At 36.3% G+C, this 22,251-nt stretch overlaps 1 protein-coding gene across 1 annotated transcript in view; it reads right to left on the reverse strand.

Annotated features, from left to right (window-relative positions):
- Positions 1–22,251, reverse strand: part of FMN2 (formin 2) — a 393,127-nt gene that overhangs the window by 104,498 nt on the left and 266,378 nt on the right. The window lies entirely within an intron of this gene.

Genomic DNA, 22,251 nt, shown 5'->3' on the forward strand with positions numbered 1-22,251 from the left:
AATCTCATTTGTAGAATGGTGATAGCACTGGCCTCTCTCTCTCAGGGCTGTCATGAGGACCAAATCAGTTAACAGATATAAAGTGTTCAAATAGTGTCTGGCAGACCATAAAGCAGTATGTCAGTATTTGCTACTATCCTCAATGTTATCAACTGACTTCTAATACAAGTTTCTCCCAAACTGAAATCCATATTGCTGAAAAAATGACAGATAGCAATTTTGGTGCTCATGTTAGTATGGAAATCAATAATTAAAGAGCATCTATTACATGGCAGATACTTATTACCTATCATTTAATTTAATCTTTAGAAGAAGTTAATAAAAGTGGAATTTACCCCATTTTGTAGCTGAGGAAAGTTAGGCTCAAAGATGGCACTTATTTGTTGAAAGGCCCACAGGTAATAAGTAGCAGGTCCATAAATGAGATCCTGATCTGACTCAAGAGTTTCTTTTCTTTGTATGCCCATGCCATGATAAATGCCTTAGTAGGCTATAGATCCCACAAGGGTTAATGAAGAATTACTTCTAGGGGTGCCTGGGTGGCTCAGTCAGTTAAGCATCCGACTTCAGCTCAGGTCACGATCTCGTGGTCCGTGAGTTCGAGCCCCGCGTCGGGCTCTGGGCTGATGGCTCAGAGCCTGGAGCCTGCCTCCGATTCTGTGTCTCCTTCTCTCTCTGCCCCTCCCCCGTTCATGCTCTGTCTCTCTCTGTCTCAAAAATAAATAAATGTTAAAAAAAATTTTTTTTTTAAAAATTAAAAAAAAAAGAATTACTTCTAAGACATATTCTGAAGAAATTCCTGCCATTTTGGTGATAGTGAGAATAAATTCAAAATTAAAAAGCACATATTTGAAAGACAAAACTTAGGACATACAAATATCTGAATCAGGAAAACATACTTCTCACTACAATTCTTAAGGTAAGATTGCCAATAAATTTCTCAAGGAGACTTTGAAATTTCACTCTTTAAAATATTTTTCTCTTATTAAAACATTGTTTCCTTTCCCCTCCAGGTTATTAGTTTATCTAAGCAGAATACAGGGGGGCTATATTGTTAGCCCCATTTCTCCCCCTCAAGCGTAAAAGACAATTATATCTAGTAGAATTTAAGACCAGTTAGACCTATGCTCGGTTCTCTCTGCCCACCTTCCCCAGGACTCCTCACTCTCTGTGGGAGCAGGCTCTTGTAAGCTCGTGCCTGTCCAATCTACATCTCTAGCCCAGCATCTTGTACCTTCAGATTTGTACATTAAGCTTCCACACATATCAGTATCTTCAAATAGAACTCATCACAGCCTTCTCTAGACTTACTACCTCCCTTATTTTATTCTCCTGTTGGTGGTACCACCATCTGACCTAAATAACTCATACCAAAGCAGGAGAGTTATCCTTGACTCACTCTCCTTATCTCCACATCCTATTTGTTTACCTCCTAGATACTTCTTATGTCTGCCTATCCTCTCCATTCCTGCTTTATGCTGGTACAAAAGCCTTCATCATTCTTCACTGAGTTACTAGAAAGCCTCTTAACTGGGCTTCTCACCACCAATCTTTTACAGATCCATGCTCCTTCTCATAGCTTAAGAAGAATGGATAAAGAAGATGCAGTGGAATATGACTCAGCCATCAAAAGAATGAAATCTTGCCATTTGTGAAAACATGGGTTGACCTAGATGCTATTATGCTACGTGAAAGAATACGAAGACAAATACTTTATGATTTTACTTACACATGGAATTAAAAAAAAAATGAACAACAACAAAAAGACTCTTAAATACAGAGAACAGATGGTTACCAGAGGAAAGGTGGGTGGGGCGATAGGTGAAGGGGATTAAGAGGTACAATCTTCCAGTCATAAAATAAGTAAGGCAAAGGGATATAGTGAACAGCATTGGAAATATAGTCACTAATATTGTCATAACCTTGTGCGGTGACAGATGGTATTTCTGTGGTGATAACACAGATAACATTTCTGTGGTGAGCACTGAGCAATGTATAGAATTGTTAAATCACTATGCTGTTCACTTGAAACTAATATAACATTGCATATCAACTATACTTCAGCAATGAACAAAAAATGAAATAAAATAAATCATCCAGAAGAAACCTGAAACTGTTCAATGACCTCTAACTTCATAATTACATCTTGAGTAAAGGAATGATTTAACATCCTACAATATGAGGTAGAGCAACTTGCCCAGCTTTCTACTAACCCACCTCTACTCCTGATATCTTTTGCAGACTCAGTGCAAATTCTCATCTCCATACCCTTGCTCAAGTTGGCTCCTCTAGTTAGAATGCTTTTCTCCTTTACCCCCTTTATCCTCTTATCTCATTCATCTCACCTATTCCCAATATTACTTCATGACTTAACCTTGATGTAGCTGCCCCTGAAAAGTATTTCCTCTTTCCACTTTCCTCAGTTCACTACATCCCCTGCTCTCCTCCACTCACTGTCCCACCTCCAGGAAGAACTGGGTGTCTATCCTCTGTGACCCCACAGCACCTCGTGCACACAGAATTGAAGCTATTACTTACTGAATACTTTTTATGTGCCACACTTTACATTTGTTCTCCCACTCAGTGCTCAAGAAGCCCTTTCAAACAGAAGAGTAATATGCTTGCTTTATGTCAGAGAAATGAAATACAAAGAGACTGTCCCAATTTTCACAGTTCATATGTTGAGAAGGTAGGGCTCAATATCAGCTACCATTCCATATTCGTGTTATTTGTAATCACATCTCTTCTGCTCCACTAGACCAAGCTACTTAAAGATAGGAAATCTAATTCTCATTTGTATTCCTAGTGCCTGATACAAGCAACAAATCATAGTTGGATGGGTTAATGGCTGGATAAATAGCTCCTGTTGCAGAAATAGTATTCCAGATGTTGGAATCTAGCAGATGGGAGACAGGGTTTAAATTCTAGTTCACTCATTCACTGAGTGAGCCTTAGCTTGGAGAAACCTAAGAAAATTATCACAGCTGTTTTTAAAGTATGGCCTCAGGAACAAAAGGGTATAAACTTCTATGTTGATTCTAAGGAAGAAGGAAGCTAAACCAGCAGAAGTGGAGGGAGGGGGAGAGAGAGATTCTGGTTCTAAGTAAAAGGGTGGCTAATGTTTAGGGAAATCTCAGTGAAGTAACCAGCTGTCTGAGGTGATGAGCACTTCATCACTGGCACTCTTTACTCTTCAGAAAATAGTGGGCTACCTGTCAGAAATGTAGTAAAGGGGATGAGTCTAAGGAGAAGACATATGCAGTCAGCTTCCTTTGGAATGTATCACTCATGACAGTCCCATGAAGCCAGAAATTTTGTGTGTCTCTACATGCATCATAAAGACATAATGTCATAATTTCAAGTATTCTCTAAAAGTAACAAGTTGCATTATTTCAAAGGTATGAAGTAGAAATTTATCAGCCTTTCCTATCAGGCAGTGAATTATTTCTGGCAAAATGACACGAAGAGATGTTCTGAATGGTCTTCATCAATTTGTAATTGCTAATCAACCTACTCACACATGACACAGACATTGACTGACAGGAAAATGCCAGGACAAACACCCCTGTCCTCAGACGGCTTGACTTCCGCTATACTATATAGTCTTTAACTAATTGTTTTTCAATTCCAACAAGAAAAGTATAATACTAATAGCCTAGGGTCTAATAGATTAGGTCAAAATGAAAAAAGGATCCAGTCTTACACTTGGTCTGATTTTCAAAAGTTCAAAGTCTGAGGCAAGAAAGATTAATATTTTTACTATTAATGTCACAATTGTTTCATTTGCCATTTTTTACTAGAAGATGAAAGCAATAACTGTCTTTCTCTTCATGATACTATACTATGTCTAGAGGTCCAGGGAATTATACAAATACCCCAACACTAGGAACTTGCAGAAGTTAATCTAATGGATCGGGTGACAATTTCCCTAGTTAGGCAAGCAGAGTTAGATCAAAGACTGAGCCTAGCAAAGTCTTCTAAAATATGCCAAAATTTCTCTAGGTCTTCATTTTTACTCAGTCACTTTAAAACAACAGAATATACAACAGATAAGAAATACATAAAATACTTAAAATATATTTTAAAAAGGAGGTTAAAGTTATATTTTAATTTCCACTTAATTTTATAAGTGCCCTTGGCACATTCATATGAACTTAATATTATGAATATAAGTGTAAGCAAAACCTATTTTTTCTATTTATTCTCTTTTCCCCTTCACCTATAGATTTTCCTGTACACAGTAAGAACTAAGTAGAATTTTAGATCTAGAAGCTCCGTAGGGTCATTTACAGGCAACCCTAACTCATTTCCAGTCTTCCTTCCAGGGAGCCATGATAAATGCTTGTCAAGTATCTCAGTGTTTCCAGTGATATCCATTCATTTCCCTACCAGGCAGCTTTTTCCCTGCAGATCTATTCTAATTATTAGAATTTTCAGCCAGATATTGCGCAGAAATCTCTCTGTACAGTATACTCCCTGTGGAATGATATATCTGGAGCTTGCTTTAAGATACTCCAGATATATTCACATAATTACTTATATAGTTAAAAAATCAGTTTAAAAAAGTCCATCATAGATAGTTTGTCTTTAGTGAGTAACAGAAAATCTCCACTGTCTTTGAGGACAGAGGAGGACCCTCATCTTCTACCATCCTGCATTTACTCATGAACATTCACTAGAAGGCAATACGCATCCAACAATTTTCTGGGGAATGAATGGATAAATGAATCAGACCCTCCTGGAACAATGAACTTTTTTGTAATTTTTCAAGCGTCATATCTCTTCAAATTTCTCCACATATACTCTTAACTCTCAGAACCAATTGTTGAACCCCTACTTATCCATCCCAAATTTCAACTATCACCCCAAGAGAAGAGGATCATCTCCCCTGAACTTTGTATCTCCTTTCTCTATATATGTGTGAATGATAGAAGATAAAAGCAAAACTTTGGATAAGAGATCTGGATTCAAGTGTAGTTCTCCTAGTAGCTATTTGATCTTCAACTGGCTCCTTAAATTATCTGAGCCTCAACTGCCTCAACTAGAAATCGGGATGATGAAGATATTGAACTTGAGTGCTAAGCACTGAGCTGTTGAGACGCTTTCAAAAACCATAGCTATTAATGATCTTATTTCATTGCATTTATATGGTCATACATCTTTGTCTCTGATTTACTTTTATTTTAAATTCACTGAAGTCAAGGACTTATTCAACTCTGTGTGCCTAGTGTCCGAAATACTGAGGAAGCACTAAAAACTTGGTGAAAAAAGCACTTTTAATTATGTTGATAATCATGACTTTCCTTAACCTGGATATTAAGCCTCCACTGGTGGCTCATTTGTAACACCACAAGTCTTATGCAAAGTGTACAAAAACCCAAATCCAAAGTTCCAAAGTTCTTTATTGTGATACACAACCTATACAATTATTTGTGGGTGGTTGGTACTTTACTTATTCATATTAAGAAGGAAGAGACTTTTGGATAACTATAAAAATAAAATGTCAAGTTCTAGAGTTTATAGATATCTTCTATACATCTAATACATTCAGTAACATATATGAATATGTTCAATGTGACAAAGAATAAGGAAATATCTTTATAAGACTGGATCTCATTCTTTTAACTGTAGGGCATCATGGTAACATACGGTATAATATATCCTGGCTTATCATCTTCAAAATTGGTATGTGACTATGTAAACTTAAAAAAAAAGTGCTATAATCTTACAGACTTGAAGAGTCATTTAAAAACATTATTAAAAACACAATAGAGTTCCTGGAAAATCTGCATTACAGTTAAATCCAAATAGTAAAAAACATTTGTTAAAGGATGTTGAAATTGAGGAGGGCACCTGTTGGGATGAGCACTGGGTGTTGTATGGAAACCAATTTGACAATAAATTTCATATTTAAAAAAGTACAATAAATATTAAACGTGTCAAAATAAAGTAATAACATTTAAAATAATAAAATAAAGTAAAATGGCTTCCCTTGTAAAAAAAATAAATAAATAAAATTTAAAAAAAATACATTTTCCAGAGTTTTTCCTTTAATGATTAAATACACAAGACCTTCACACACTTCTTCCAGTAAAACAGATCATGTGTTACTTATAGTATGAGAAAAAAAGTGAAAAGGTATCTATGTAGTGAAGAATGATCTGTTTATTACCAGATCACTGTGCCTCTTCTGAATTCCTGAACCACCAGCAAACTCACCAACGGAAACGTCTTATAGAATTTTAATATTCAACAATAAAGCTCCATAAATAAATCCAATCATAAATCAAGCATAACCTTTTAAAACCAAACTTCTTTGGGAATATATTAATGATAAATGATGACATAATGTCATAATGACATTACTGAAGACTACTTTCTACTAAAGAAAAATAAACTTGACTATTTCTAGCTATTCTCTTTTCCAAATCATATCATATTTCATAGGGACAATTTTTGATTTCTGAGAAGGAACATTACTACTTGCTCAGAACTTTTCACAGAAAAATGAAGCAAATTATAGAAATGTTCAGGAATTCTGAAGATAACACTGAGACTCTACAGGAACAAGCATACCAAGTTCTCCTATAACCTCTCCTCAGTTCATACTGATAAATCTCTCATAAAATGTTAAAGAGCAAGTTTACTTAAAATGGAATTAAAGATATACCAAAATTTGGCTGAAAGATATGTATACACAAGAATGGCAAGCTTTAACTCATAAATATTGAAATAATGAGGCCAGAAACCCTAACAGACACTAGCATTCATGGATGAAAGTCTGCTGAGAAGATATTTACATACTCTCAAAGAGTCACCTCACGAATAATTTACTAATTATTAAAAAACAAACAACGTGAAAACCAAAAACGAAGAAAAAAACTCAAATAACTTCATAGTGGAGGAACCGGTAGATGCCACCTAAACACAATGACAGGAATGGCCAAAGTGACACATCATCATTAGCAGCAATGAGATAAGCTGACATCATGGGCCTGCAGAAATGGCACATATCACTTCTGCAGACAAAGCCAATGGAGGAGACATCTACAAAATAAGCAATCTTTAAATATGGTAAGGTCAAGAGAGACAAAGGAACTGCACTAAATTAAAGAAGTCTAAGTAGGGGCACCTGAGTGGCTTAGTGTGTTAGGCATCTGACTTTGGCTCAGGTCATGGTCTCACAGTTGGTGAGTTTGAGCCCCACATCAGGCTCCGTGCTGTCAGCTCAGAGCCTGGAGCCTGCTTCAGATTCTGTGTCTCCCTCTCTCTCTGCCCCTCTCCCACTCATGCTCTGTCTCTCAAAAATAAATAAAAATGTTTAATTTTTTTAATTAAAAAAAAAAAAAAAGAAGCCTAAGGAGACATTAAAATTAAATGAAGTTTGTGAAGTAGGGATTGGGCAAAATAGCTATAAAAAATACTTCTGAATATGGTCTGTAGATTATTATCATAACAGTATTTATCAATGTTGAATTTCCTGAATTTGACAATTATACTGTGTATACATAAAAGGGCGCCCAGGTTCTTAGGTTATATACACTAAAATATTGACAGGTAGAGGAGCATTACTTGCTGGTGTATGGTCCAGAAAAATAAAACCATGCACACCCACATATGTATATACAAGCATGCATATATACATGTCTATATGTGGGGGACAGGCGGGAGGGAATGATAAAGCAGATGGGACAAGAAATAAACAACTGACGGTCTAAGGAAAGAATATACAGGAATTCCACATACTAGCGTGTGACTTGTCTGCAAGTTTGATTGATATCAAATAAAACTTATAAACAAACAACAACAAAGAATAACATATCCCAGTTTACCTAACGTGGACTTTTAAGACTTCTAACCAAAGGACCTGGGGCTAGGGGGCTCCAATACAATTTCTTGTTTAGAATGTTAAGAACAGTCGAGTATGCTTCACAGATAGTGTAAAACTTGGTTTTCTTATACATCTGGCTTTAGTTTAAGAGTCTGAAGGCTCTACAGCTGCAGACACAAGTGTCTCTTTAGCTGATGGTTTGACTGGCACTTCAGGGTGACAGCAACACGCTGGTAATGGTTACCAGGCAGATTTTTAAAGATGACTTACAAGCTCTACTCTTCCAAATAAGTAAAAATATGCAACTTTCCTAAGATGGTTGTAAAAGGTTATTAATTCATAGTTTTAAACCATATTTAAGATGACAGATGCAGCAACTTACAATAAAATAATAAAAGCACCCTTACCACAAACTAACCTGCTTATAATATTTGACACATGGTTCCAGAAATCTTCAAACGTGTACATCTAATTTAACCATAATGTTGTCAAGAATTAGCAAGTTGCTCAAATATTTTGGAATTTTTCAAATGAATTCTTTAACATTGAATACTACAAATAAAACGTTATGTCTTGAGTATAAAAGTGATTTACATAAAACTGAATGTATTGTACAATGTATTCTAATATACTACATATATGAACTTATTCTAAGCGAAGCCTCTGACATTTTCTAAGGATGCAGTAAAACCATAGGACTAGGTGACAATGTTTATTGAGGGCGTAAGTGACTGTCATGGAAGCTTATACATGATCTTGACATTACTGGCCAGGTGCCCAGCTTCATAATGGCTGCCCCCCCACCCCTCTCCCCCCATTATTAGATGACTTGAGGTATAATTTCAGGCATCTATGACTGGCCTAGAAATCTCAGTCTCCTTGAGAGGCTCAGGAGTAGTTCTGTCACTATGGTTGCCAAAATTTTCCAATTCTGATGTGCGCTGATTCTGGAACTGGAGTGGGTAACTGATATGGCAGATGTTCACTGACATAAAGGAGTTTAGTAAATGTCCCCTGCAGTCAAGCTACAATGAGTAACATCCATCAACTGAAACAGATGCCATTAGGGTAGTTTTTTGCCACAGGAATGGTGTCTTCCTAGTGGGCTCTATTGTAGTACAGAAGTAGTGTATAGTTTTAAAAACAGAGATAAAGCATACTGTCTCCAAGGAGTAAAACTCTTAACAGGTGTGTCCGTTTTCAAGATATAAGCAATTTTTTCTAGTGCTTAAGAAGCCAAAATTCAAGACAGACCATCTCCAAGCAGAAATGTTTTCTAGCTTAGGCTTATGAACATAGAATTAGCACAAGATATTTAAAGCAAAGTAAAGTGTTGGGGCTCCAGTGTTTTGTCAGTTTGAGTTTCCTAAATTCATAGAATGAAAGGAAGAAGAGGTATGTAAATAACCATAAAAAGAGAAGAGAAATATATAAGCAGTGGGAGAGGAGAACAGTCAGAAGAAACCCTGAGAAAATTATGAAGTATTCGAAATGTAGAGTGAGTAATTAAAATACTTAAGGATGCAGAAGCTAGTCTCTCATTCAAAGGAACAGTAAGTATTAGAAAGAAATGGAATGAAATCAATGACTTATTAGGGAATTTATAGGTTTTAAGTTTGGGGAAATGTTAAAGTCTACTAAACATATCTAAAAACAAAGAGAGAGAGAGAGAGATGGAGAGAGAGCACTAACTCCATCTTAAGTGTTTTCAACTATTTTAGGAACTCAAAACAATTTATCAATACAGTTTTGATCATCTCTAACATTTCCCGGTGATTAAGAGAGAAATTTTATGGAAAATTACACTTAGGACTCTTACCAAACTTATGGATTGAAAGCCAGTGTCTCCAGATATCCTTTAATGTTCTAGTCATGTAAATGGAGAAATTGAAAGTATTTTTATAAAACAGAGAAGCAACACACAAGAACATGAACTCAGGCTTCAGAAGTAGGAGTAGATTCTGACTGTTCTTTTACCACCCATTACCTGAGAGACTTCAGACAAGTTCCTGAATCTTGCTAACCTTAGTTTTCTCATCTGCAACATGGAAATGGAAGCCATCACATGAGGCAGTTTAGGGCAAGGGTTAACGTATGTGAGGTGCACAGCACCTACAGTAGTGTTGCAATTTTTATTAACTTAATATTCTGTTTTTACTTTTATTAATTAGAAAATTAATTAGAAACTTCTGTGAAGTTCCAAGTCAGAACACCGTACCAGAATTTCGGATGTTCTTAATAAATTATAGGGCTTATCAGGGGCCATGAGTTTCAAAAGACGCATGTACAAAGTCACGCTTTGTGACACAGAATCAAAGAGCATACATATGTAGCACAAACAGGTGACAGAGGCGTGTGGAGAATGACCCACAAATCATAGGGATAACTGAGTTGACAAGTCAACTATTATCATAACCAAACAAGACGCGGGGTATTATTAACTGCAGTGTGCTACTCAAACAGCCACCGATGGCACAAGCTATCAGTCAGAATCGCCCATCCATCCTCTGTTCTAATTTTTTCTTCTCTCAGTTTTTGAAATGAATATAATCACCTGTGAGAGGGTCTACAAAGCAACCAATGCTTTGTAAAGTGGGAAGATAGCATAAAGAATTGTTAGCTGGAGAAGAGAAGGGAACAGTATGGCTTAAGGTTCTCCAAAGACTGTAAATCTCTTCTAGTTATTTTTAGCTTTGAGAGCCATAAGAGAAACATGTAGGACCCCCCTTAGAATAACGCAAATAAATAAAGTTAAATAATAAAATCAGTCAACAGGATGTCTGTTATTAAGTTATTGTCTCTTAGCCCCCCAAACTGCACATATGTATACTGAGGTCTGGAACGGTGGGACTCAGCAAACTACCTTTTTCCTTTGCCGGCGAGCTTCCTGCCTGGTTTCCTCAAGAAGGAAGAGAGGGGCTGGAGGAGGGGAGGAGCGCAGCTGATGGAAGACTGCTGCTTCCTTGAGCCCCATCCCCAGACCCTTCTCCTCCCCCCACCTCAGTAGGTGGTTCCAGCTCCTGACTTATTTCACAGGCCCCAATCCTGCACCTTTGTATCCTACAAAAGTACCAGTGCAGCCAGGCAGGACTCCCTCCTCTAAGCTCCCCAGTCTTAGCTGTGTGGACCCTCCCGTCTCCTCTCCCCAATCCCAACTGTGCGAATCCCCTTCTCTCCAAACTCCTCGGTTCTCGGGCTCTGCAGGAACCACCGAGCTCCCTAATTTCAGCTCCCAGGGGTCTTTCTCCCTGCCTCCTTCAATCCAGCTCTGCGGGATTCCTCCTCTGCGTCCTCAATCCCACTTCTACAGGGCCTCTAGTCAAGTTGCTCAGGTACTCTTTTCTCAGGCCATACCCTCTCCACAGAGGACTCTACAGCCCTGCAGAAAGCTCTCCTGGCACTTCTAGGTTCTTTGATAACCCCCAAACTCTTCACTGGGCTCCCCTAGCCCTAGGAATGATAGCTGCTTCCAAGATTTACCTGAGCATTCCCTTTTTGGTTTTTCTGTCCTGCAAAATGTGTTAACCTAATTCTCTCTGTTAATTCTATTAAAATAAGAAGTGTGATTTCTGCTTTTCTGACTTCACTAGAAGCAGTAAATCAAAATGAATGGATTATCTTTTCCTAAGTACTCAGCAGCTTTTTGGCACTAGTACGTAATTTAATTTCTATTAATTGCTTGTATAGACAGTCTGGTTGAATGGTTCACCAGAAGATATGCCAGTTTTTCAGATTAATATTTCCCCAAAAAAGGTTTTATATTAGTACAATGGATATAAAGGATTTTATATTAGTACAATTCATAAACAAACATATGTTTAAAGTCATTTAAAACATAGCTTGTTCTTTTCATTAAATTTCACCTGTTCTTTAATTGCTTTTACTCTTGAATTTGCTAAGCTATATAATTTCTTCAGGAAGAATAAAAAAGTCTGAGTAATCACATATGTTAAATTCATGTGGCCCAGATGATTAAATTTCAACTCAAATTTGAACAGATTCCTGGGTGGTTCCCTATTTTTATTTCCTCTTAAATAAAATTATTAAAGACGTCATACTACAGAGAAGCATATAAAGCATGTACTTAACATATACCCAGTTTCCAACTGAAGAAACAGAACTTGACGAATACTTTGGAAAAGTCCTATGTGCTCCCTACATCATGTCCTTGGGCGACAACACTACCTTCAAGGTTTCAAAATAAAGCACAGCAATTTATATTGCTATCATCAGTGTAAAGGAGTTCTCACTAATCCACATCTTTGCCAATATCTCACGTTCTCTTCCTAAAATTTTTAAAGATTTTTTTTTAAATGTTTATATATTTTGAGAGAGAGAGTGAGCATGAGCAGGGGAGGGGCAGAGAGAGGAGGAGACGCAGAACTCAAAGCAGGCTCCAGGCTCTGAGCTGTCAGCACAGAGCCTGATGCGGGGCTCGAACTCATGAGCCAGGAGATCATGACCTGAGATGAAGTCAGACATTTAACCGACTGAACCACACAGGCACCCCACTATATTTTTGAAAAGTATACTACTAATCTGTATCCTGAGATGGTTTTTGACGCTTACATGTTCACATTTAACTTGCTGTGATGCATCTCTGCAAATCTCCATTTAGATAGCTACCAAGGTAGCTTTACCAATGTCCTCCTACTGGGCAAGTCATTCAGACAGCTTCCTGAAGAGAAATCAACTTTAGCTGAGCGCAGAAGAAGGAATAGGAGTTTGCCAATTTTAAATGAAGAAAGAAATAACTGCAGAACCTCAGTCGCAGAGAATGAAACATTTGCATCGAGATTGTTGTAAATGACTTTAAGCCCATAGTGACCACATACTTATGGGAAGACTATGCTTTCATGTGATAATTTGCTTATACTGTGTCCCTGTGCAAAAGGGCATCTTACTTTTTTGAATTAATCTTTTCTAGATTAATTGGCCCTGTGCAAAAGGGCATCTTACTTTTTTGAATTAATCTTTTCTAGATTAATTAATTTTTGAATTAATTTTGAATTAATTTTGAATTCAATTGATTTTGAATTAATTCTGAATTAATTTTGAATTAATCTTTTCTAGATTAATCTAGAAAAGATTAATTCAAAAAAAGAAAAAGAAAAGAAAAACATTTTTGTAAAGTATACTTTGTAACACAATCATGAATAAGTTATGAAATTAAAAATATCTTAACTCAAAATGTCAGAGAACTAATCACCTTTAATTAGCTGTGGTCTTCTCAAGGCAGTCTTGTCAGAAAAATAAGTGATTAGTTTAAGTGAGAAAGTACAACTTTATTAGTTTTTTCTAATGTGAATAAATGGCATCAAATCTTAGAATTGAATGACTGACAACTTGATTTTCTTCTCATTAACTCTCCCTTGCACTAGCAAAATTACCACTGAAAGTAATGGAGATAGATTCAAGAGATTTACAGCACGAAAAGTCTAAGAATCTTGAAAAATGTTTATTTGAATTAAGTGCGTGTGCATATTAGTACGGAGGCAGAGAGGGGGTATGAGAAGAGAGAAAAAGATATTTGAACCTTACTAGCTTTGGAAAAAATATCCAAAATTAAAACATTTCTTTCAGGTCTTTTGTGAATAAATGCAAACATCTCAAACAGCAAAACATTATGACAACCTGCATAGTGTTGACAGGAAGGAGATTATAAAGTGGTACAATTGCTTTACATCACTCCTACTGCCCCTAAAAATTAGAAAGATTTGTTAGTTTCTTTCCATCTTCTTTGTACCATCCTTGGTCAAAACCACTACCATCTTTTATTTGAGTTCCTTCGTAACTGGTCTCCCCAGTTCTATGCCTGCTAGAGCAATATTTCCACAACATAAGTCATGTCACCCCACTTCCGTAAGCAGAATCTTCAAGGGGCTGGATACTATGTTTAGGATAAAATGTAAAGCTATAAAGCATATAAACTTGTACACGCTACATGATAAGAAAATTTTCTCTCTTATGTCATACTCACTGTGTTCCAAGAATACAGGGGATTTTGGACCTTTCCTCTGCCTGAAATCCTCCTCTGCCCCTCTTCATTCTCCTTCCCACCTGTTCTAGGTCCACACACACTCCTTATCCATTTCTAGTCTTCCTGTCCAGCATGCATATGCTGGCTTTTGTGATCTAGTTGCTACATATCTCTATGGTTTTATCACTTTCTACTTCCCTGCACTCAGCCTCTAATTGAGTCATGTAGGATTATCCACAATTCCAAGAACATACTCCTCTCATGCCATGGAACTTGGTGATCTGCCTGTCCAAATTTCCCTCCATAAGTTTTTCACCTATAAAGTATTCATAAGTCATGACTCCATTCTAACAGCAATTCCTAACTCAAGTCTTCCTTAGCCAATTAGTCAGCTTCAGGCTCACCTTCCACTCTGCTTTCTGTTAACATCATTACTATACTATGGTGTAATTACCTGTCTGTAATTACCTACATGATACATTCTTGAAGTGCAATGATCAATTTATTTTTCATCTTTTCCTTCTGGGAATTGAGCAAAGTATCTTCAATAAAAGGTGCTCAATAAATGCCAATTCTGAGTTCAGCTGCCTCTGAGGCGAACACATATTTGAATAAACTATGTTGACTTAAACAGACCAGGCTTAGTACTTTATAGACATGTCTGATACATACTAAATTCCAACAAGGAAAATTACATGCAGTAAAAATACAGCTCCACAATTTCAGAGAAGAATAAGGAAAATGAAAATTTGATAGATCACTTGTAAAAGATTTGTATTACATGAGACAGGTACACATGATGCAACAGAAAAACAAGGACATACAGAAATGCCTTATAAAAAGAAAATAGAGCTCAACAACTAATGTGTGATTCTATTAGTATCCCTTCCACTCTTCAATATGCCATGCTAAAGCACACTATAATCTGCAAGATTCAGGTTCTCACCTATTTCTAACTAAATTATACCTTAGTATAGGTATTTTTTAATTGTATCATTCTAATACTAAGTGCTCTTGATTTTTAGTAGGGATAACAATTCTAGATGTAATAAGAAATGGGTTCTAGAACTCACTGTATGTGGGGAGGTATACTGGACCAAAATCTAGGTGGGCAGTGGAAAGCATGAGGAAAGGAATGTGTGAAATTGGGTGTCTGATGCTGACTCAGCTTGGAACTCTGATCTTAGCCAAATCACAACAGACTGTGGGCTTCTCATGCTCCTTGCATATTTTTTTTACTTCATTCTTGACAGAACTTCTTCAAGTTCTGAAGGACCTTAATATGTATAAAATAAGTCATAGACTACTTTCCATCCCTATGGAACACTGCTCCTGTGTTCCCTTCTGTAATAGGTTTGCATCCATCCAGGTGTACAAGCTAGAAATTTAAAGCCCTCTTGTACCTCTTTCTTCTTTGTCTTGTATATGTCAGTGCAATTACAGATTCCTGTTCCAAAACCTTGTAAAACTCCTGTAACCTATCCTACTCTTCATTCCAGCCATAAGGAACTTAGCTTATGCACTCAACACCTATAACTAGCTAGGTCTCCTGTTTCTAGTCTCCCCTCTAAACCATCATTCACAAAATCCTCAAAACTGGCTTTCAGAAATGCATGTCTGAGTGTGTTGCTTTCTTGCCTAAAAGCATTCCCATGTCTAAGCAATGATTGCACAATCAAATCCAAACTTCTCAGTCAATCCTTAAAACCCTTCCCAAGTATGCCTAGACATCCTCCAATTACACACCCCTGAGCACCTTATGCTCTAGTTTTATCAGATTTCACCATCCATTTCTTTATTTTATTGGTTCACTCACTCACTAAGTCTGGATCATGTCAGGTATGTTGTAAGAACTAAAGACGGTCAATGTCAAATCTTCCCTGAAGGGTTCCATTCAGTAAACCTAAACAAGGGGCAGTATTAGTGTTGATGTTAAGAGGATGAGCTCTGGATTGGGTTCCTCAGGTTGAAATCCAGCCCTCATTTGCAGGGTATTTAATACCTATAACTTGTAGTTACCTCATCACTAAAGAGAGGATTAATGATAATATCAACATCACATAGATTAAATTGAGTTAATGCACATAAAACACTGGCATGGAGTAGGCACAGCAAACTACCTTGAAAGGCATATCAAAATTACTGGCTTTGGGCTTTTTCAAACCATATATGTGCACAATTTTGACCCTACTTATGAATTCTGTAATGAGCCAACTCAGGCGTGAATGTTTTTTACCCTCAGATACAAACTTGGTATAAATTAAAAAATCCCTGGCCTCACCGATCAATAGACAATCAAAACTGCAATAGTCACAAGACTGGTGACTTTGTTCATGTTCTTTCCAATGCTTGAAATTTTATTTTTCTTTCTCCTGTTGGGAATTTTACTGATCTTTCAAAGTCCAATTTAAATATAATTTTTCAGATATATTTAATCATGACCTTTTCTGTGTTTCTGTAGTATTTTATTTCTATCACCAAAATACATTTATTATACCTCATAGTGGTTATTCATATAATCATTGGCCCTCTTATTAGGCTATGAACTATGAGGGAAGGGTCTATTTTTTATTTGTACTTTCTATTAATTTAATGAAAATCTGTTGAATGAAAATTAAAGTATTAGACTATAATTTCACTAAGATTCCTTACACTCTAAATCTAATAAGTCATCAAGGATCTAAAAAAGTAAGTTCAGTGCTTTTGATCTAGTAATTATGAATCTAAGAATCTATATTAAGGAAATAATCAGAGACATAGTAAAAGCACTATGAATAAAGATGTTCAACATATTTCTTAAGAGTAGGGAAAACTGGGAAAAGTCTAATTTCTTACAAGAATCAAATTACTCACTAAGTTATGGCACACTCATAAGAAGGATTATTGTGAAATCAACTGAAATGGTTTTTGAATTGTATTAAATGGCATGGGAAAGTGCTCATGTTATAATTTTCAGTGGGAAAAAACATGTAAGTTATAAAAGTGAATACAGATGTCTAGTCAATATAATGAGGAATTCATAGGCTGAGGCTTCCTTCTGCTGAAGACACATAGCAATAAATAAAAACATAAAAAGAGAACACCAAACAACACATTATGATGTAAAAAATGTTAATATCTCCTTGGGCCAGAAATATTAAAGTCTCCCAAGTTAATAAGCAGTGCTGAAGTGAGAGGTCACTGGAATGTGCCTGCAGAGAAGAAGGTAGAGATCTTGGTTTATGTAGAGACTGGTGAAGGGAGAATTCACCCAGCCAGAAATGGAACCAGTCTCACAACTGAAAGCCCGGAGCTGTGACTGAGTTCCCCAAATCATGAAAGGAGGATGAAAACAACTACAGTCCACACGCAGCTGTGTGCCTGGCGAAGCAAGCATAGGCAGGCATAGCTTTCCAGGCAAGACCTCGGCTAAGTCATTAACTAGCTTGATATCGAACCTGCAATAAGCCTACTATGCATGTAAGCCTTATATGCATGTACATGTGGGCAAAGGGCAGGGGCCCCAGGCTGCTAACAGAAGCTTTGGTTCTGGCCAGGGAGCCAAAAACAGGTCAGGACAAAGCAATTGAAAAAACTGAGAGAATGCAGGATCCGGGGGGTCAGGAGAAGGGAGAGGGCAAGAGACAGATTGATTGATAGATGGTTACAGTCAAATCCTCAACTTGTAACACAAAAGCAATCATAAACAATACGTACATAATTGGGTGTGTATGGTTATGTCCCAACTGAACTCTATTTACAAAAAGAGGGCTCAATTAGCCCACAGGCTGCAATTTTCTGACATTTGTTCTAAGTCAACATTCCAATACCAAAATGAAACTAATGTGTAGAAAAATAGCTTAAAACTATTGACAAATGAAGGATGAAACAAAAACTACAGAAATTCCAAAAAGGTCTTCAATATATTTTTTAAGCATCAAAGAGATAAAGGAATGATAATATCCAAAATAAGAACATGGAATTACTTTAAAGGTAAAACTAGATGTAATAAAAAATCATATTAGAAATCTTGGAAACAAATATATCATTATTAGTTGCACTGATATTACGAACATCAGATTGGACAGAGTTGAAGAGAGACTTCATGAACTAGAAGACAATGTTGACGAATGCATGAAGACTATAGCAAAAAACATGGGATAGATTTTTAAAATATGAAAGAGAAATTGGGAGATATAGAGAGTTAGACTAAGTGGCTGTAATATATCTCTAAAAAGAGATTCAGGTAAAGGGAAGAAAAGTAATGAACACTGAACAGATAATTGCTGAGAGTTCTGTAGACATTAAAGAAAACAACGGTTTTCAAGCTGAAAGTTCTAAGTACAGAGCAAGATAATGAATGAATGAATGAATTCTAAGTCACTCCAAAAGCAGAAGAAAAAGTATCTTCAAAATACTGATGAAAAACAAGTCAATCTAGGATTCGATATTCAAAAAAATAATAATTCAAAAATGAGGAGGATTTTTTTCAGTCATTTTTTGGACTAAGAATTTCAGACCCACCAACCCTCAGTAAGAGAAGACCCAAATGAGATGGAGGAAAATGGAACTAAAAATGGTAGCATAGTGATTGATTTAATATTGATAAGTATTATTATTAAGGATTATAAGACATTAGTAATTTTTAGAAGAAAAATATTGGGACTAGAAGTCCAAAAAATAACACTAGAAGAAAGACGGGAGTTTAATTATTAGATAGAATGTTCCAAAACTCTCATCTTATTTGGAAAGATAAATACAATTTACAGTATGCTAAAAAGATATATAAATTTAAAAAATATTAAACATTTAAGTTCAATAATTAATTTACAGAAATTAATAGAAATATTATCTACAGTTTCCAAAATGTATTAGAAGATTCAGAGAGAGAACACTGAAAAATTAATTAGTCAAAACAATAGAAAACCAGAAGAAGAAAATGTAAATGTGAATTAATTAAATGACCCAAATATAAAGCAGGGTAAATAACAGTGGCCAAAAATTAAATATGTCATGGCTCCACTGGTATAATTCGTGCATATGCATGCAATAACACCAGATAAAAATATGCCTAATATTAACATTATTTACCATTAGACTGTAGAACCACAGATAAACTTACTTTCTCTTCTGCATTTTTCAATATTGTCTGTTGTTCCTATGCTGCACTGATACTCATTTTAAAATCATAATAAAATGTTATTTTTTAAAAAGCTATTGGTTGCATTTGAGTTGAGTTTATAATATCATTCTTTCCTTAAACAAAAAAATCAGAAATTTACAATTGTAAATAAAATAGTTACAAACAAATGTAAATCAATACAAACAATTTTAAAGACTGGGTTTTCCTGTATATGTCTGAACACAGATATGACTTCAATTTGAAGATATAGTTCATGAATTTTAAACATTTTCAAGTCTGGTGTTGAAGTGGGGCGGGGGGGGGATACCGAAGTAATTTGCCTGAGAACATTCTTGCCCAGTTCCGGTAACTTAATTACTCAATGACTTGTACATGTTGAGTTGATTTAAGTCATGTGGCAAGTGCTACAACTTCTAACTAAGAAAGGCACTGGAACAGAAGTCATCATTTGGCATGACTGCATCAAGAAAAGCTGCTGACAGCCAAAAGAGATCAAAAGCAGATCAGGTTGCTCAACAAACTACATGTCACTGAGCTCAGAAATCCAGAGGAGTACCCTGAGGAGCTGTGGAAATCTCAGGAACAGGTATAGACACCAAACGTGGTGGATGCTCTTACAAAACGTTAAAATGAGATTCAGTTGTTTTATTAAAATGCCTGAGCCATAACATATTATTTCCCAGTCTTCCTTAGACATAGAAAACGTCTGTAAGCAGAAATAAAACAAGGGATAGAGGCAGAAGATGAGTAACTTAATGGTTATAGTTTCTTTTTTATCAAATTAATCACATAATTTATTCTATTTTTCCTTGTGAATAGCCAATATTTATTGGATATTTATTATATGGAAAGTATTTGGATAAGTTCTGTATACACATCAGCTCAGTTTCTAAACCTTCTTTTTTTTTTTTAATTTTTTTTTTCAACGTTTTTCATTTATTTTTTGGGACAGAGAGAGACAGAGCATGAACGGGGGAGGGTCAGAGAGAGAGGGAGACACAGGGGAGGGTCAGAGAGAGAGGGAGACACAGAATCGGAAACAGGCTCCAGGCTCCGAGCCATCAGCCCAGAGCCCGACGCGGGGCTCGAACTCACGGACCGCGAGATCGTGACCTGGCTGAAGTCGGACGCTTAACCGACTGCGCCACCCAGGCGCCCCAGTTTCTAAACCTTCTAAAAACAACTTTCTTCTTGAAAAAAAAAAAAGTGAACAGGCTATTTGAATTTTTGAATTTTCCTAAATGAATTACCTAATTTGATCACTTAGAAGGAATCATTTTTAATAGGCTATTTGTCAAAGTAGACATTATTTTAAATAATATTAACAATAACATAATCCAATAATGTCTCATTTGACACCCATTTAGTCAAATCAATGTACATATCTATTTATACCCATTTCATTCCAGAAAGGAACACAAGGCAATTTTATTTTATGACTTGTTAATATGAAATGCTGCATTCATGCTAAAACTTTCCCAGAAAATGAATTTAAATTTCAGCTCTTAAGATTTCCTTCCTTGTGTCACAAAATATCTTTTTTTCCCCAGTGGGAAAACTCAAATTTTGGAAAAGCAAAACATTAAAGGAATGATTAAATTATGACTTTTGTCAGTATTCAAAGGATACCTCACAGTTTGACAGCGTGTTAAATAGCTCTTCAGCTAATCTCAGTTTACTAGAACACAAACGAACATTAGTTCATAAACTACAGTTTCATTCTCCACTTTCACTGTAAGCTCCTCATTGCAAAATGCCACGCGTCTGTTATTAACTTGGTACCAGGTTTGTATTTCTTAAAATGTGTTCCACTGACTAGAGAAACTACCAGATACTCTGAAAAAAAGGACTTTGTGGTCAAATAAATTAGGAAACTGCTGCCAGCCCTTCTTTCAGAGAACTCCTTAAATTCTCTTCATCTTACCCAGCACTTCTTATATTCATTCATTTGGTCATGAAACTTCCCATTGCTAGAGCAGCAAACTGCAACAATTCCTAGACAAATGAGAAAATACTGTTCTAACAAATGCTATCGGTGATAGTCGGTCGCTTTTTAGAGAACTCTGTCTTCACCCAATAGAAAGTATAAACTGTGGGGCTTAAAATCACCACCTTTTCAACCCTCTAAAGTACTAAAAATTGCTAAAACGCTCCTGCAGTGCCTAATCCGTGTAGTGAACCACGTTACTTAAGAAGACAGATGAGCAAGAAGAAACAGTAGTCAGCGGCAATGGTTACATTTCCTTTCAACACCACTATCTGGTGGGTGCTAGTTCCTTTGTTTTAGCTCTAAGACTTGTGAGAACTTGCACTTTCATGGCTACATGTACATTTAATAATTGTAGTAAGAAACTATGTAGATAGGAAAAATAAATGAGGTAACATTCCAAAGTGATAAACCAACCGAACCAAACAGAAAATTCCCTGGTAATAAGATTACCATTCCACTCAATTATGAAATCACTGGTAAAGTACAAAATCCTACTTTGCAAGACTGAATTGTTGATCAAAGTGTGAAATATTTTCCAGATATTCCAGAAATGCCCCTAGCACCAAATCAAAGAGACAGAGAGAGAGAAAAGAGAGAGAGAAACAGGAAACATAATTTCATAAGCAAACCAAGATACCTGGCAAAATTTTAAGTATAATACATACTACACATGAATGGTTTGGGTTTCTTATTGTTTTAAGAAATCATTCTTAAAAATTTTTTTAACGTTTATTTAGTTTTGAGACAGAGAGAGACAGAGCGTGAACGGGGGAGGGTCAGAGAGAGAGGGAGACACAGAATCTGAAACAGGCTCCAGGCTCTGAGCGGTCAGCACAGAGCCCGACGCGGGGCTCGAACTCACGGACCGCAAGATCATGACCTGAGCCGAAGTCGGCCGCTTAACCGACTGAGCCACCCAGGAGCCCCAAGAAATCATTCTTAAATACATAATGATATAGTATTCTACAAATGTAACATAGTTTTATGTATCTTTTTTAAATGAGGCAGTCATTCTTGGGCTCAATCAGTGAGCACCCATATTTGAGGCTCTAAGGGAGAACATCTAAGTGAAAGAATTTCACCCCTCCTTGGCAGTGGTACTTATATCTTTTGGTATCCGTGGCAAACTAGCAAATGCCTAACATGCACCAGGACTATAAATGAATGCTATTGAGTGTTTAGAAAATGTAAGTATATAATGTTGCTCTGTGGATTTAAATCCATATAAAAGCATCTGTGATGAAAATATCAACTTCATAAATTTGATTATAGATCAAAATCTTTGGATAAATATTTCAAAATTGGGATACAATCTCTTAAAAAGTGAT

This window comes from Neofelis nebulosa, chromosome 15, assembly GCF_028018385.1.
Source record: "Neofelis nebulosa isolate mNeoNeb1 chromosome 15, mNeoNeb1.pri, whole genome shotgun sequence".
In the NCBI taxonomy this organism is placed as follows: Eukaryota; Metazoa; Chordata; class Mammalia; order Carnivora; family Felidae; genus Neofelis; species Neofelis nebulosa.